The sequence below is a fragment of the Dasypus novemcinctus genome, chromosome 1 (assembly GCF_030445035.2).
Source record: "Dasypus novemcinctus isolate mDasNov1 chromosome 1, mDasNov1.1.hap2, whole genome shotgun sequence".
In the NCBI taxonomy this organism is placed as follows: domain Eukaryota; kingdom Metazoa; phylum Chordata; class Mammalia; order Cingulata; family Dasypodidae; genus Dasypus; species Dasypus novemcinctus.
Window position 1 is genome coordinate 27,275,397 of NC_080673.1, and position 15,058 is coordinate 27,290,454.

At 36.6% G+C, this 15,058-nt stretch overlaps 1 protein-coding gene across 1 annotated transcript in view; it reads left to right on the forward strand.

Annotated features, from left to right (window-relative positions):
- Positions 1-15,058, forward strand: part of MARCHF1 (membrane associated ring-CH-type finger 1) — an 876,835-nt gene that overhangs the window by 484,147 nt on the left and 377,630 nt on the right. The gene's annotated exons all lie outside the window — the stretch shown is intronic.

Genomic DNA, 15,058 nt, shown 5'->3' on the forward strand with positions numbered 1-15,058 from the left:
AAAGTTCAATGGCGTCCATTATGCCTCCAAATTCTTCATCTGAAACACGAGACACCAGTCCCCTCTGATGGGTGACTACATCTCTGCCAAAGAAGTACCAAATTAAGGCACTTAGGAATAACTATCAATCTTAAATGACATATTTGCTCTATAAAGAAAAAAATTTTATTAAAGATGTCTCTTAAGTAAAACACTGAAAAAGCTTGTTGTGAAGCATAATACACACTGTGTATATGCTACAAAAGCAAAGAAGGTTTTCGGTTATTTGATTTCCTTACACAATGTGAAGTACAATTTTAGGAACCATATGTAACAATCCATTGCATAAATGCATGTATCTGTTAATGCCAAAGCAAAGAATTAGCTCTGGGGAATTCAAAATGATTTACAAAGCATATGTACACACACACTGTTTTTAACTTTACTATCCAGGAGATGTGTTTGCTTTTGCTCCACCTGGGATGTGATGCCAGTTTATTTGGTTCATAACACTTAGAGAGAGCCTCAACAGGTAAGCGTTTGTCTACCCTTTCTGGATGTTACAGCCAGTTCTGGATTCAGTCTCAGCAGTTTTTAATCAACAAGGAAAGCCTTAGTGAGAGTAGACATTTCTGCTCAGTGAAGCCTCTGAGTACTAAGGGCTTTTGATCCCAGGAAGCTGAGGTTTACTCAGTTTGGGTTCTGCTCCTCAAAGCTTCGGGTCAGCCCTGGGAAATTACTGCAGCTTATCCTCAAGAGATCCCTGTTTACTCTAAATTAGACATGGTTTACTTGGTAGTGATTTCAGAAATCCCTGTTTGATTGATTTATGTAAAAGAAGATAAGCATAGACTTGTTCAGTTTACTGTTGCAGTTAAAAAAATTGATCACTACTTTAAAATAGATTGTACATTTTAAACTTAGAGCCACCAATGAGTAATGAACGTGACATTTATATAGTATAACAGACTTTTTATTTTACATAACCATTTTTATTCTACATTAATTTTTAAAAGGTGTTCTCAAAGTTATAGTGATTTAAATAAAATCTGCCTAGCTAGAGATCAAAACTGATTGTATGTAAATTATATCTATCCTATTTTAAAATGTGAAAGTATAGAAAATCTAAAGGGCATAACCCTGGATGCATTTATTTTTTTCACTTAAAATTTGTTAGGTTTATAAGGAGCTCTGAAATACTTTTCATTTGACTAATATTTTCTGTTCTAAAAGCATACGAATAGAACAACTTTGAAGTAAATCCCTATATAAATGCAGTAATTTAGAATTTGGCCTTGGGAACTGATCAAACAAACAGCTTTATTCACAGAACCCCCCAAAATATGTGCTGAACAATTTCACGTTAACCTTCAATTAACTAATTGCTAGAAAGTCCAGATAAATTAGAACGCACCCTGTCTCTTAAGTTTCTGAGAACCAGTTTTTTATCTAAATTTTTGTCAGGACAAGGTTAGACTTCGAATTTTTGTTTATTGACTTTGTAAAAATTTTTTATTATTTAAGACTTCAAATTTTAAAATACTTAGAAGGGGAGTAGATAAACAGACCATAAAATAAAAATTTTTTAAAAATTCCTATTCTATTGAGGCAGGCACTGAGCGTGAAAGGAAATTCAGCCAAAAGGGAAGAATAAGATAGTTAAAGTGTAAGCTAAATAGACAAACTCTGTTCATCCAGAACAGGGGTCAGCATCAGAAAGGTCTAACTAGAGAAATGCAGTATTTCCTGTGGAGACTGGGAACCATCATAGGAAATTCATATTTAGAGATCCAGCCATTCACACAGTAGATATTAGGGAAAGCTTATTATCAGATAGCAAGTCCCTGTTCCAAATTAGCAAATATTTTTTTAGCATTTTATGTGAACAGTTTCCAGTCTCTAGATTTCATCCCTGAAGGAACTTACATTTCAGTTTCTCAAAAAGCATATATATATATATGATGTATAAATATGTGTGTAGGTATATGTGTGTATATATATATTCAGATATAGTCATGTGTTCAGAAGGAAAGAAGGATAAGAAAAAAAATAAGGGCTAAATAACTGGAAATTATTCTACCCACACAAAAGTAAAATGTTTGGGACATTTTTCAGAATTATTAAATAAATATTACCAGACTAGGTGATTTGTCTAAATTGACAATAAACTAAGTCTCCTGGCTCTTTAATTTTGAAGAACTAGTAGTTATTCGTTAGGAATTGTTTTTAAAAATGGAGGCCATTATTGAGTGTGAAGGCGAAAGGTACATTTGAAATACAAGTTTGAAGGGACAGTATGGGAGAAGATGGCATCTCTCTCAGCAGAGGGCATAGGGTAACATTTGGGAAGGGAACAATAACCCATATTTCAAGATACCCTGACTCGAGCCCTAAGACTAGAATGATCATTGAGCTGGCAATAGTTTTGGAGACTGTAGCTGAAAGTATAACAGAATTAAGACATACAATGGTTGGAGATGGGAAAAAGCATTTATTTGCATAGGTAATAATGTGTGTTTGTTTATTGTGATGGGTAATTGGAAACTTTCTAGAAACAGGAAGTCAGTTATGATTATTTCTTTTTGGTAGAAGGAGCAATAGTTTACTTTTTCTATGAAAGCATGCATCTGGAATCTGACTCATTTCAGTTTTTCTAGGACAACCCACTGAGCATTTCCTACCTCAAATTCTTTACTTAGTGGTAAGAAAGGCTTTTAAGATGCAATGCATGGTTTTAACAAATGTATGCAACCCACATTATGGTGGAAATTATATCTCAAAGATTTTCTTATTAAGAGAAAGGCCAATGATCAGTAAGTATGAAACACTTCAGGTCTGCAGTTGATATGTCTCAGAGCTACTTACTGTACTCTGTGAGCAGCAGATAACATTCTCTTGATCTGTGTGATCAACTGTCTCTAATTATGGTATCACGTCACTAGAAAGAATGTGTATTGCCTTGTTCATATTTAATTAGATTTTTGAAATTACTATCCTCTCATGGTAATGAAGGCATGTTACAGCTGCTGGAGCTAATTGAGAAACCCCCATGGTGTCTAAAGGTATGCTCGACATTAGCTGTAATGTCTGTATTGATGTTTCATTCACTAATCTCTTATTTTAGTAGACTGTCGAGTATTTCTAGCAGTACTTCTGACTCCTGTTAACTATCCATTTGCACAGACTTTTCATTACTCCCCCTTGAGGAGGTATTCACAGATGCAGAAAATACTAATGAGCAATATTTGTTCCCCATGGGCAATGTTATTCTGCTCATCCAGCAGTTTTACAACACAATTTCTCACTAAAGTGAAGAGGTATAACACCACTTTTCCACAAGAGTTGGAATTTCTATGATATTATTTTTACAGAGCGAGAGCCTTTATATTTGGAGACAAGAGAAGCCAAATACTTGAGGCAGAGCTACGTTTGCACTGCTGTTGCTGCTGAAGTTCCCGAACGAGTGCTTCAGTGGATGAGATAAGGGGGAAATTACAGATGCCTCGGTTGTTCCCATAAATTTTGCAAAACATCAGAATATCTAAAATAGAACATAGCAATCTCTCTACTGGGAAGAGAAGTGCCACTCCTGCTATAAATCTTTACTGCCCATTCCTTCATAACTCGTTTGCTCCTCTATGCTTTTCTATGACAATTTTAACTTTGAAAAAATATCCACAGGGCTGAAAACTTATTAAAACTCTGTGTGGAGTAAGTATGCTGCCTTGGGTGCTCTACAGAGCTGCAAAAAGAGAGAAGGCTGCTCCTACCCCTACAGGCAGTAAATCTTATAAGAGCCACAAGCAAATAAAAAGAGCTCTTGTACGTGACAGGTGACCAAATATTAATAAAGACACCTGCACTCATAAAATTTGCTAAATGGAAAGTTTGCCATCAGGTTAGGCAGCTGTATTACACCAAGAACAAGGCTCCATATACCAGGCACTTTATATTTACCTTCTTTTATGAAATATTTACCATAGTCCTCTAAGGAAGCATAATTATGAGTTGATGGAGGAGAAAACTAAAATTTATGGGAGAAAAATTTGCTTAATAAAGTTCACCCAAGTAGTTTATTATCAGAGTCAGATTTGAACCATTGCTCTTCATAGCATCCACAGAATGCATCACTTAAAATAAATAAATACAAGACATACATTAAGGTGGTTCAAACCAATTTGGCATGGTATCCTGGGATAAGCTAAATGATAGAAAAGCGACACAGAGCTAGTTTTATGGAGGCAGACTGGGATCTGCCATAAATATGTGGCACTACTTAAATTGTTATATTAAATATAACAATTTGAAATATTCTGAACATTAAATTTTAATGTATTGACCACTATATTGATATTTGTCATGACATTGGTCCCTTAATACACATGTTTATGATATATATAGCCTTCCTGTTGAAAGCTCTTTAAGAACTGGTATGTCTATATTTTCTCAATGCCTACCAACAATACTAAGCCCAAGAAAGCTTCCTAATATATGTTTGTTAAGCTAAAATGAATTAGAGACAGAATATGTAAAAATGAGACTCATTCGACCAGATCAGCAGCAAAGATGATCTTGCTTTCATACAGCAATCCTTGATTAACTCTCTTAAAAAATGGATAACCATACAGGATATCAAAAATATGTTTAGTGAATAGAATTACAATGATTAGAATTAGGTTGTATTGGTAAAAGTTCTTTAACTCCCCCTTCCTCTTTCACCTTTCATTTACTGTCCAGTAGCCATCTACAAGTGCCTAAGTGCTATGTAAGCTTATACCTTTATGTGGTGATAGAATTTTCTGGAACAGAAGTTACTGAAGCAAGATAATTGCTAGATCAGAAAGGACTCTGTGGAGATACAGTGGAAAAAAGTTTTTGTTAAAATGAAGAAATATGTCATGTGGATAGGACCATAATGATGTCAGTTTGACAGTTCACCCTGAATAAATCTTTAAGTTTAATAAAATACCAGTCAGAATTCATAATACAACAAATAAGTGCTGCAAGCCTGCTGCGTGCCAATCACTGTTTCTGAGTGTGGGGTTTTGCAGTGAAGAAAACCTCATGGAATTCATATCCAAGAATCAAAAACTTATAATAAGTGAAAGCTTGATCAAAGCATGGGGAAAACAAAGCAAGAAGGAAGGATAAGGATGCTGAGGAAGGGCACCAGTGAAGGTCTCTCGGAGAAGGTGATGTGTGCAAAAAAAAGAACATGAGGGAGCAAGCTATGCTAATACTGGGAAATGGACCTTGAAAGACCTTTGCAAGGCCCTGAGGTCATAGCACACCTAGTGTATTAGAAAAATAACATCACCTGAATTATTACAAGACCAACTCTGTTGTTATTAACTATTAAGACGGTAAAAACTGGGAAAAGCAAGTGTGTGTGTGGATGAATTTGGAAGTCTGTTTTTTAATACATTATGTTTGATCTATTTATTAGACATCCCAATGGGGTTGTCAAGAATTCAATGGGAGATAGGGGTCTGGAGATCAGGAGAAAGGGCCAGGAATGATACATACATATGGGAGTCCTCAACATATATGTGGTATTTACAGCAATGAGACAGTTAATGTCAACTGGAAACTGAGTCTAGATAAAGAAAGAGGAGTACTGAGGACACACCCTTGGGCTATTCCTGTGTTTGGGAAGGAAAAATGCTCCAATATTAGCTAAGGGAATAGAAATGAGGGTAACAGGAGGTAAAAGGAAAATTGAGGGGACAGCAAAGTATGAGGCGAATGAGGAGAATACCATGTCCTAGAAGCCAAGCGAAAAACATATTTCAAGGAGGGGAGAGTAATAAATCATGTATAGTACTGCTGATAAAGTGAAAACTGACAGTCAACCATTAAATTTAACAATGTGGAGCCATTAGTGACCTTGACAAGAGAAATTTTAGTGGAGTGGTACAAGTAAAAGTCTAATTCAAGTGCATAATGGAGTGGGCCAGGAGGAAATAATTTTTAAAAAAAAAGAATATGGGCAATGTTTGTCAAGAATGGGAATCGGAGAAATGGAGTAGCTGGAGGACAAAACAGTTTGTTAATTTAATATGGGAGAAATGAAACCATATATATATGCTGATGGAAAGAGACCAGTAAAGAAGAAAACAACAATGATGCAGGAAGGAGCATAAAATTGCTGGAATTATGTTCTTGGCAGCAGGAAATGGATGGTTTCTAGTGCCTAAGTGGATGGGTTGGTCTTACATAGGCACAGGAAGATTATGTAAAATAGTAAAAGGAGGAGGAATAGATTATATGGACAAATAAGCAATGCATTGTATAGATGGGATGATAGGAATATTTGAAAGTTCTTTTCTGATCACTTCTATTTACTCAGCACAGTGGAAAGCCATGTCTTCGTCTGAGCATGAGAACTGGGGAGGAAGTACTAGAAATATGGTGAAAAAGGACGTGTCACAAATGCAGCCTGATTTGTCAGAAGCACTGAAGGTCCACTTGAAGTTAATAATCTTAATTTAAATGGAAACTAGTGCCTGTGTGTGTATTTTTTCCTAGCATGTTCAGCTGGGAAAGTACAGGTACTGAATAGACTTTAAGATGGGATTAATGAATTCTGGAGTTTTCCAGGGATGATAAAACATGAGATAGAATGCAAGGAATTTGAGGAAGAATGGAGGGCAGTGATTATAATGACCGACCATGGAACTGAAATTTGGTAAGGATAGAAATGAAATCATAAGTTCAGTGAGAGTCATAAAAAGATGGTGGCTTCAGTAGATGACACATCCCACTGAGGGTGAAGAACTATTGGGGGCCAGTGCTTGAGGTAATGAGCTGGAAAGATAGTAAGCGGTGGTCATTGAGGAGGAGACTTGACTTTGATATTAAGGATGTAATGCAATTGCTGATAAAGGCCGATAGTGTGACTCAGTGGGAACTGGCCAAGGCAAGGTAAAGGAAATTAGATCAAGGAACTGAAAGGCCACTGAGTGGCCAACCATTGGAATGCTTATCTATGTGGATATTGAAATCACCAAAACTTATGTAGGAGTAATAGAGAGAGCAATGAGATCAGAGCTAAAATCTTCAAAAAATGAAGAGGAGTGGACAAGGGGTGAATTGGTAGCAATTAATTAATATGGATATTGCGGATTGGTGATATGCATGTCAAAGCTGGGGAGTTTTAGGGAGGAGGGGGGAGAATGATCAAAAAAAAAAAAACCTGTGAAGTATTTGGTTGACTCTCACCTTCCAATCCTATGATATAAGGAGTGTGGGAGTTAAAAGAGCCACCATTGCATATATAAAATAGACATTATCAATTTTGATTATTTTTCTCAGGTATTTGAAAAAACTATTAAGTATTTTTGATTGGGAGAGTACCAGGATCAGAGGAAGACTTCAGGAAAACTGATATGACAAGTGTGGGTAAAACAGATAAGAGGCAGAAGAGAAGAGATGACAGATAAGGAAAAAGGCTATTATACAAGTCCAGGTGAGAAGGTATAAGAATTTGGGAAGAAGAGTTGCCCTAGAAGGACATTTGGAGGAAAACTGAGGAAAAACATTGTGTAAGAAAGGAATTTTAAGAAGGTAGTAGGCATCCTTACATTTTCAGACAGTCCTAAAATAAATAATGGAATTCCTCATTTTGACCGCTTATAGATCAGAAAATGGGAGCACAAAGAAATACAATGATTACCCCAAATCACATGTCTGATTTCAGCATGGAATCACAAGAACTAGAATTCAGCCTCCATGACTTCCAGGAAGTGCTATAGAGGTCAAACAAAAACCAAATCCCAACTGAGTCCTGAAATTTCAATTCTTGATTTTACCATCACTAGTCTTGTCATTATAATTAATTGCATGCTTGTAAGCCCTAACTTTAACAGACCAGGAAATTATTCTTGATTCTTTTTCAGCAAAGTATACATTTCACAGAAATTCAACAGAAAACAAGAAGACACAATCAAACAAAAAACATGAAAAGAGCAATCAGAAGGAAATGTCCATGCATTGTATTTTATGATTGGTTTTAGAAAGTCATTTTTATTTCACAAAACAGAAATTTAAAGTACTCATCAATGCTGCTCACAATGAAGTGACTGAGCCATTTTTTGCTGAAATTTTATTTCCCATTTTTGGTTGTGTATGTGTTTACTAGTGGGGATCGTGCTTACTGCGTCACTGAACAGTGATGGCAAACTGGAGAGTCACAGATAAGCCCTAAGGTGGCAAGGGGCATGGCCATGTCTGTAATTAAAGCCTCTACTTATAAATCAGTATACACAGAAGATAAAGAGCAAAAGTTAGTTACCCCAACCCTCCACAGAAAACTTGATCCTAACAAAGTGCCCTCTTTTGTAGTTAAACAAGGAGACTTCCCTAAGGTTAGCAGGTTTAGAACTGGAAGTCCTCACACCCACTATCTGCCCTTGCTGCCGTCACCATTGCACTTCTGCATCTCAGTATTAATAAGAGCAGTGGCTAACCAAATGACCAGTTAGCACTGGGGAAACACATTCAGCCTCACTTCTGGTTCAGACGGCAGGGTACTATATTTAGGTTTAGGTAGTCATCTTTCCTGTATAAAATACTGTGCACATCACTTGCTGGCCACCTCTGTTTGAGCCAGGTCATCAGACCTTCAGGAAGTGTACCTATCTCAAGAAAGCAGCTTGTCCTAAAATGATCTGTGTCTGTTCGGAGGTGGGTTTAACTGGCATTTTGAAAGAGGTAGAGTAGAGGGGATAATAATGAGACTAATAAATCCCAAGTAACTGTTATTCTACTTATATAGGTAGACATCTTAATCCTTTAAACTGTTAGAAACTTTGGTGTGTGTAAATTTCTAGCCATTATAAATGCATTGTTATGTATACATATGTCCTATGTATGCATGTCTGTAAGTAGAAATGTGTATGTGTGTATTAGTGCATCAGTGTATTTCTTATCTTTCAGCAAGATGGTTTTAAAGTAAGTGTTGGTATGTAACTGTCATCTCTATTTTTACTGAGGTAGGCAATGAAACTTCTCTCTCTTCACTAATTCATCATATATTCATTACTTCAGCATATGTTTTTTAAAAATCTATGTAGCTTTGTACTGAGCATGTTGGGTATGTAGCCATGATTATGGTTCAGTTCTTGTTTTAAAAGTGCTTATTTTAGGGAAGCAGGTGTGGCTAAAGCGATTGAGTGCCCACCTCCCACATGGGAGTTCCCGGGTTCAGTCTCTGGTTTCTCCTGAAAAAACAAAACCAATAAGCAAAATAAGTGAAGAAACCAACTCAGGGAAGCAGATGTGGCTCAGTGGTTGAGTGCCAGCTTCCCACATATGAGGTCTTGTGTTCAATTCCTGGACCCTGCTACCTTAAAAAAAAAAAAAAAGTGCTCACTTTCGTTATGCAGCGATATAGATAAGTTAATAAGCAACTACAATACCTGGGGCTGAATGATATAATCAGGATGTTGTGAAAACATGGAGGAAAACTGCCAAACCAATCCAGCTTGGAGGAATGAATTTTCTCTTGGTTATGTGGTTCCTGAAGGCTGACGGAAGTCACCCTGCTGACCCTGATAGGAAATAACATTACTTTGTACCTGAGACTTCGAGGGCCTTTAATTCTGAGTTACCATGTCACATTTCTTCATGTTCTGGGATTATGCAAGGAAAATAAGGACATGGGTGGAACAACATATTTGAAGCATCAGGAGCTGATATCTATCCAAGTTATCGAGAACTACCTTGAGTGCTTCTATGCTATTTCACCAGTGATGGAATTTCATGTGGTTAATTCATTTCTCACCTGACTCAATCCTCCTATTGTCTGAGAGCTTTTCTTCTAGGCTTCCTGACACGTGGTGGCTCTGTGGCTCGTTTCTACATGCTATAATTAGGTTTCAGTGAGTCTTTTAGGAAAGCTACGATGTGCACCTTCATCTTGCCTTAAAAAGAAAAATGATTACTGTTAATTCACATTATTCAAAAGACATTTATTCAATTTTGACTATGTCAAATATTCAGTACATTCCCTAATGTCTCTTCAACTAAATTTTAGAAATAGTAATTAGTTTTTCAAAAAAATTGGAAAGAATATTATTTAAATGTTTAAGAATTATTTACCCAGGCTCCCTCTCCATTTGTATCCTCATTTGTTAGAAGACACTTATCCAGGGGATTTTTGTATATCTGTTGACCTTGCAAACAGAAGTACTGACTGCCTTTGTTCCCAATTATCTTTTCAAGAATGTTGATACTGCAAACAGCTTTCAGAGGTAGTAACTGTGTCTTCCTGTGGAGAAAAGCAAGTTTGTTTATTGCCCAGTATAATAACGATAGGCCATAGGTCAAGCATGGGTACTGCCTTTATGATAGATTTGGGTTCCTCTTCTGGAAAGCAGCCCGCTGTGTGTGCAGCCATCATTGGCCCTCTTTTCATTACTTTATGGAAAGCTGAATTTGAGGAACCGGCATAAATGTTCATCCTCTGATGACTGCTATTGATGTGAATAATAAAGTCATTTGGCTCTGACCCAGGAGTCTCATTCTTAAAACAGCAGCCAAGAAACTGCAGCAGGCAGACTAATGAGCTTGCTAGCAAGTAAGGTAAAATCTCAGACCCTTCAGAGTTCTTGACGTAATGTTCTTTTAAAGTGCTTCTCTATCTTTACCTTCTTTCCTTATGGCAAAAATAAACACACAAACTCATTTGGAAACCCTATCTAATATAAGTATTTTTTCCTTATACCTGTGTTCTTTGTGGCAGGGTACTTATTACAGGATGACAGCTCTAGCTCCTTGTCCCTCCCTACCTCACACAGTGAGGGTCTTAAGAAAAGATTTCAAACTAAGCTATGCAAAGCTTGGTGGGCCATCTGATTGGATTTTGAACAAGCTTGAAGTGTCTTCTTCCTCATTTCAAACAGCAACTCCACTCTTCCATGTTTTATATATACAGGTCTGCTTAAGGTTTTAGGCAGTAAATGAACAAATGAATGAATGAATGAAGTAATGCCTAAATAAATGTTTAAAAACCCTGTTCTAACTGATTATGTGCTGGTGTTCTTGCTTTGTTTTTCTACCTCTTTAACTTAAAATGTGAGCCTTGTTTGAGTATATAAAGCTATTTGACATTTTTTTATTTTCTACATATTTAAAATTAATTTGTTACAATGCCAATGGGTGAGGAGTTCTTTGTCGTCGTTGTTTTTAATCAATGGAAACCCTTTACTGCCTCATTACCATGACATAGTATTATTTGGTGACTGTGAAATAACAAAACATGTCATAATTTTGTATCAATATTATTTGCTAATAGAAGGAAAAGTCACCATGAAAATTATCATCTCTAAGTGGACCAGTATCAAAGTAATATCTAGTATAGGAGGAAAAAGAAAAGTCCAGGTCAACTTTTTTCATTGTTGTGATTTCTGCATTTACCTGATCTGGCTATATTTGGAATAGCTCTTAGATGGTAAAAGGAATCATTGTTCCACTAATTCTCAGTAGTGTGCAAATCAGGAGGCGCCATAGGGAGCAGTGGAGTAATTACGGAAAAATATTAGAAAGCCCCTGTTTGCCTTGTGTAATGATGACTGCTGTTTCAGCCTTTTGCTTTCTTTCATTTCTGTGAGTTGAGAGAGTTCATAAATTTTTGTAGGCAAAAGTACCCGTTTGTGAAATATATTTCAAAAGAAATGCCGTGGATCTATGTCCACTGGAAGTTTGCGGTAACCTTTAAAAAATGAGAAAATAAAACACAAAATAAGAGCAATATGCAAATAACTTTGTTGGGAATCTCAGTTTGTGTTCTTTAGTTAATATCTTCTAGCTTTCCCCCTTACCAATTCAGGTGTTGAAATTATTTACTGTATGAGCTGTAAAGTCATTCATCTCCATGGGACCTAAGTAAGAAATGAGGAAGACAATTGCTTACCTTCTCAGGGTGAAAATTTAATTACTGTTTGTATGCTGCCAAGAAGAAAAAAAGCACTGAAATAATTATTATTAAATATATACAACAGAGCTCTCAAAACGGTGACCTGATGAGATTTTTGTGACCTTTTCTCTTTTCACAGGGTGTCCCATGGACTTTGAAGCTTGTTTTTGTTTCTGGTATTTAAAATATAGGTTAATTATATAACGAGCAGTGTGAAGTCAGGAAAATAAAGTGAAAATAAACTGTAGCCACAATCCCCTGGATATTTATACATTTATTAGGCACCATCATACTCCTGGTGTTACACTAGGAAGAAAAAAATATCTCTTTTGAAATCTAACAGAAATTTTACAACTGAGGCCTTTCCTGTGCCTGGTTAATGAGACTTCCAGAATTTAGATATTATAAGTCCTAAAATACAAAATTATTATTAATATAAAACCTATTCTATCATATAATATATGGACCATAAGGTGCTGTAAAAAATAAAAAAGTAAATAAGTCAGTAATAAGTAGATCAGTGAGACTGTGCATTTGACTGGGTTCAATCAGGAAAGTGAAAAATACTCTCAGTATTTAAACAGAAAGAATATAATACAGGGAACTGATTCTACAGGTGATGAAAGAGCTGGAAGCCAAACAGGGAACAGTGAGGCAAAAAAGAGATTAGTAACAGCAACCTTAGGCCACAAGGAAGCCTAAGGTAAAAGGGACAAAGGCTGAGGATACCTAGTAGATTCTAGAGCAGGAGTCCCCAAGGAGACACACTAACTGCCCAGAGCACGTTCAGGGCAGAGAGTGTGGGGAGAATTCCACGGTTTCTCTCTTTTCCCACTCTCTAATTCCTTACCAGTAACTCCCATTGGCAGACCCCCACAGAAAATAATTAGAGACAGAATCCTAGGAGTGGAGAAAGAGAAAGGTGAGAAAGACACATGAGGGTGAATAAGTACTAGGACCACTAGCTCTTAAAAGTATATTTTAACTTATTTTTAAAAAAATATATTACACCAGCCATTTCAATAATATACTCACTAGGAGGCACCATTTCACATCTGTTGAAAATATCTCCATCAAGGAAGTTCCCTATATTTTCAAGTTTTTCTCCAACATCCCCTGTATATTTTTGCTCTAATCATAATTTGGTGGTCATCGGAATCGTTGCTTGCCTGCAATTTCTCAGCCATGTCTGTTTTCTCTGCCACAACCCTCTAACTACTGGGCCTAAGGGTGGAATAAGCACCTTCCTACTCTTCATTGTTTTTTTGGATCATTGTACCACCCATTTTCCTAATCTCCACAACCCACTACCCCTCTTTGATACAGTAGTCTGCAGGTCACTGACCACTCCCCGGATTCCTTGAAATTTTTATTTCCTGGATCACTCTCTGTCTTCAAAATTGTCCCCTAAATTTGAGGATTGCTATATAAGCTTCCTAATTGATCATTTCAATTCTCTGCTATCTCATTTCTTTATTATCTTCTCCTCCAATGTCCTTGCATCTACCATAAGTCAGCCACTCCTTCGTATGGACCTATCTTAGACCAGTTCTGTTCAACAGAATTTTCTGCAATGATATGGAAGTGTGCTGTACCTAATTGTCCAAGGTAATAGTCATTAGCCACCTATGGCTACTGAGCATTGAGGCATGGTGACTATGACTAAGAAACTGAATTTATTTTATTGTATCATAATTAATTTAAGTAGCTACATGTGGCTAGTGGCTCCTGTCTTGTGTAGTGTAGCTTAGATATTTTCATATTAGTAATAACTCTATCCCCTCAATATCGGGTTCATGTATCCCTTCCTGAGCAACTGCCTATTATTTCTAGTTCAATTTCTCTAGAACCTAACTTCAACAATTTTTAGATCCCCTCAATGCTCCCCTCAACTTAGAATCCATTGATCTTACCAGTTTTCACCTTCATTAACTCAATGACCTTCTCACTACCCAACTTAACATAGATTCTGTGATCCATCATTATAACCATGCCCATCTATACACATTATTCTTGCTTGCCCTTCTTTTCTTTCTGTCTACTATGTTGGCAAATCTCCAAGTCTAATTCAATCTAACCTATCGCCCATTCACCTTTGCAGCTGCATGTGCCTGGAAAAATACATTCAACCTTAAAATGTCTCATTTTAAAGTCATGGCCACTAACCTTAAGCAGACCCACAGTGCCACTAAGTAATCCCCATTTCACAAGTACACTTACTCTCTCACGATTGTGATCTAGTATATCCTAGACCCTCTTTTCTGAGCCTTTTAGGCCTCTCCCCCATCCTCCTTCCTCCCAACTTGTTTTATATTTCACTAGAAGAGGATTTCACAAGTTCCTTCCACTATCATCTACCCATTCTATCAATCTGTGCCCATATTCTTGAGATTTCTCTCCTATTCCTGAGGATGAAATGTCCATGATCTTAGCTAAGGCAATTGCTCAACTTGTAAGTTAGATAAAATTCTCTCTCTTTTGTTCAAAGTACCTGGAAAATTCTTACAGAAGTCATCAGTTTTTCCCTATTTGATCATTCCTACCAGCATACAAATGTGTTATCATTACTGTCATCTTAAACAAACAAAAAACTTCATCCCACATAAACTTCTAGTTATTGCTCTATATCTCTAGTCCTATTTACAACAAAAATCTTCAGAAACTGGTCCATACTTCCTAATCTCAATGAATTTCTTCTCTTTTCCTCTTGATCCCACTCAAACAATGTTTCCTCCCTCCCTCTTCATCAAAATGCTCTCGTGACCCTTGCTTGATAACTTTAATGGTCAAGTCTCAGGCATCTTCTGACTAAACATTTGCCTTAAGTGATTACTTCCTCCTCCTTATAACATTCCCTTCTATTGACTTCCAGAATACTTACACTTTCATGGTTTTCCTTCTACTTCATTAGTTGCTTTTAAATCTTATTCCTTTGCTGATCATGAACATCCCTTTGTTTCTACACTTTGGAGTACCTCAGGGATGAATCTTTGAACTCCTTATCTTCTCTGTCTTTATGCAGTCCCCCAAGTAAATTTCATTATGATTTAAAACTGTCTACGTGTTGATTACTTTCAACAGACTATATTCTGCATCTGAAATCTATATTTATGTCAAAACTCTATATGATATTCTACTTGGAGTTTAAAAGGCATTGGAAAT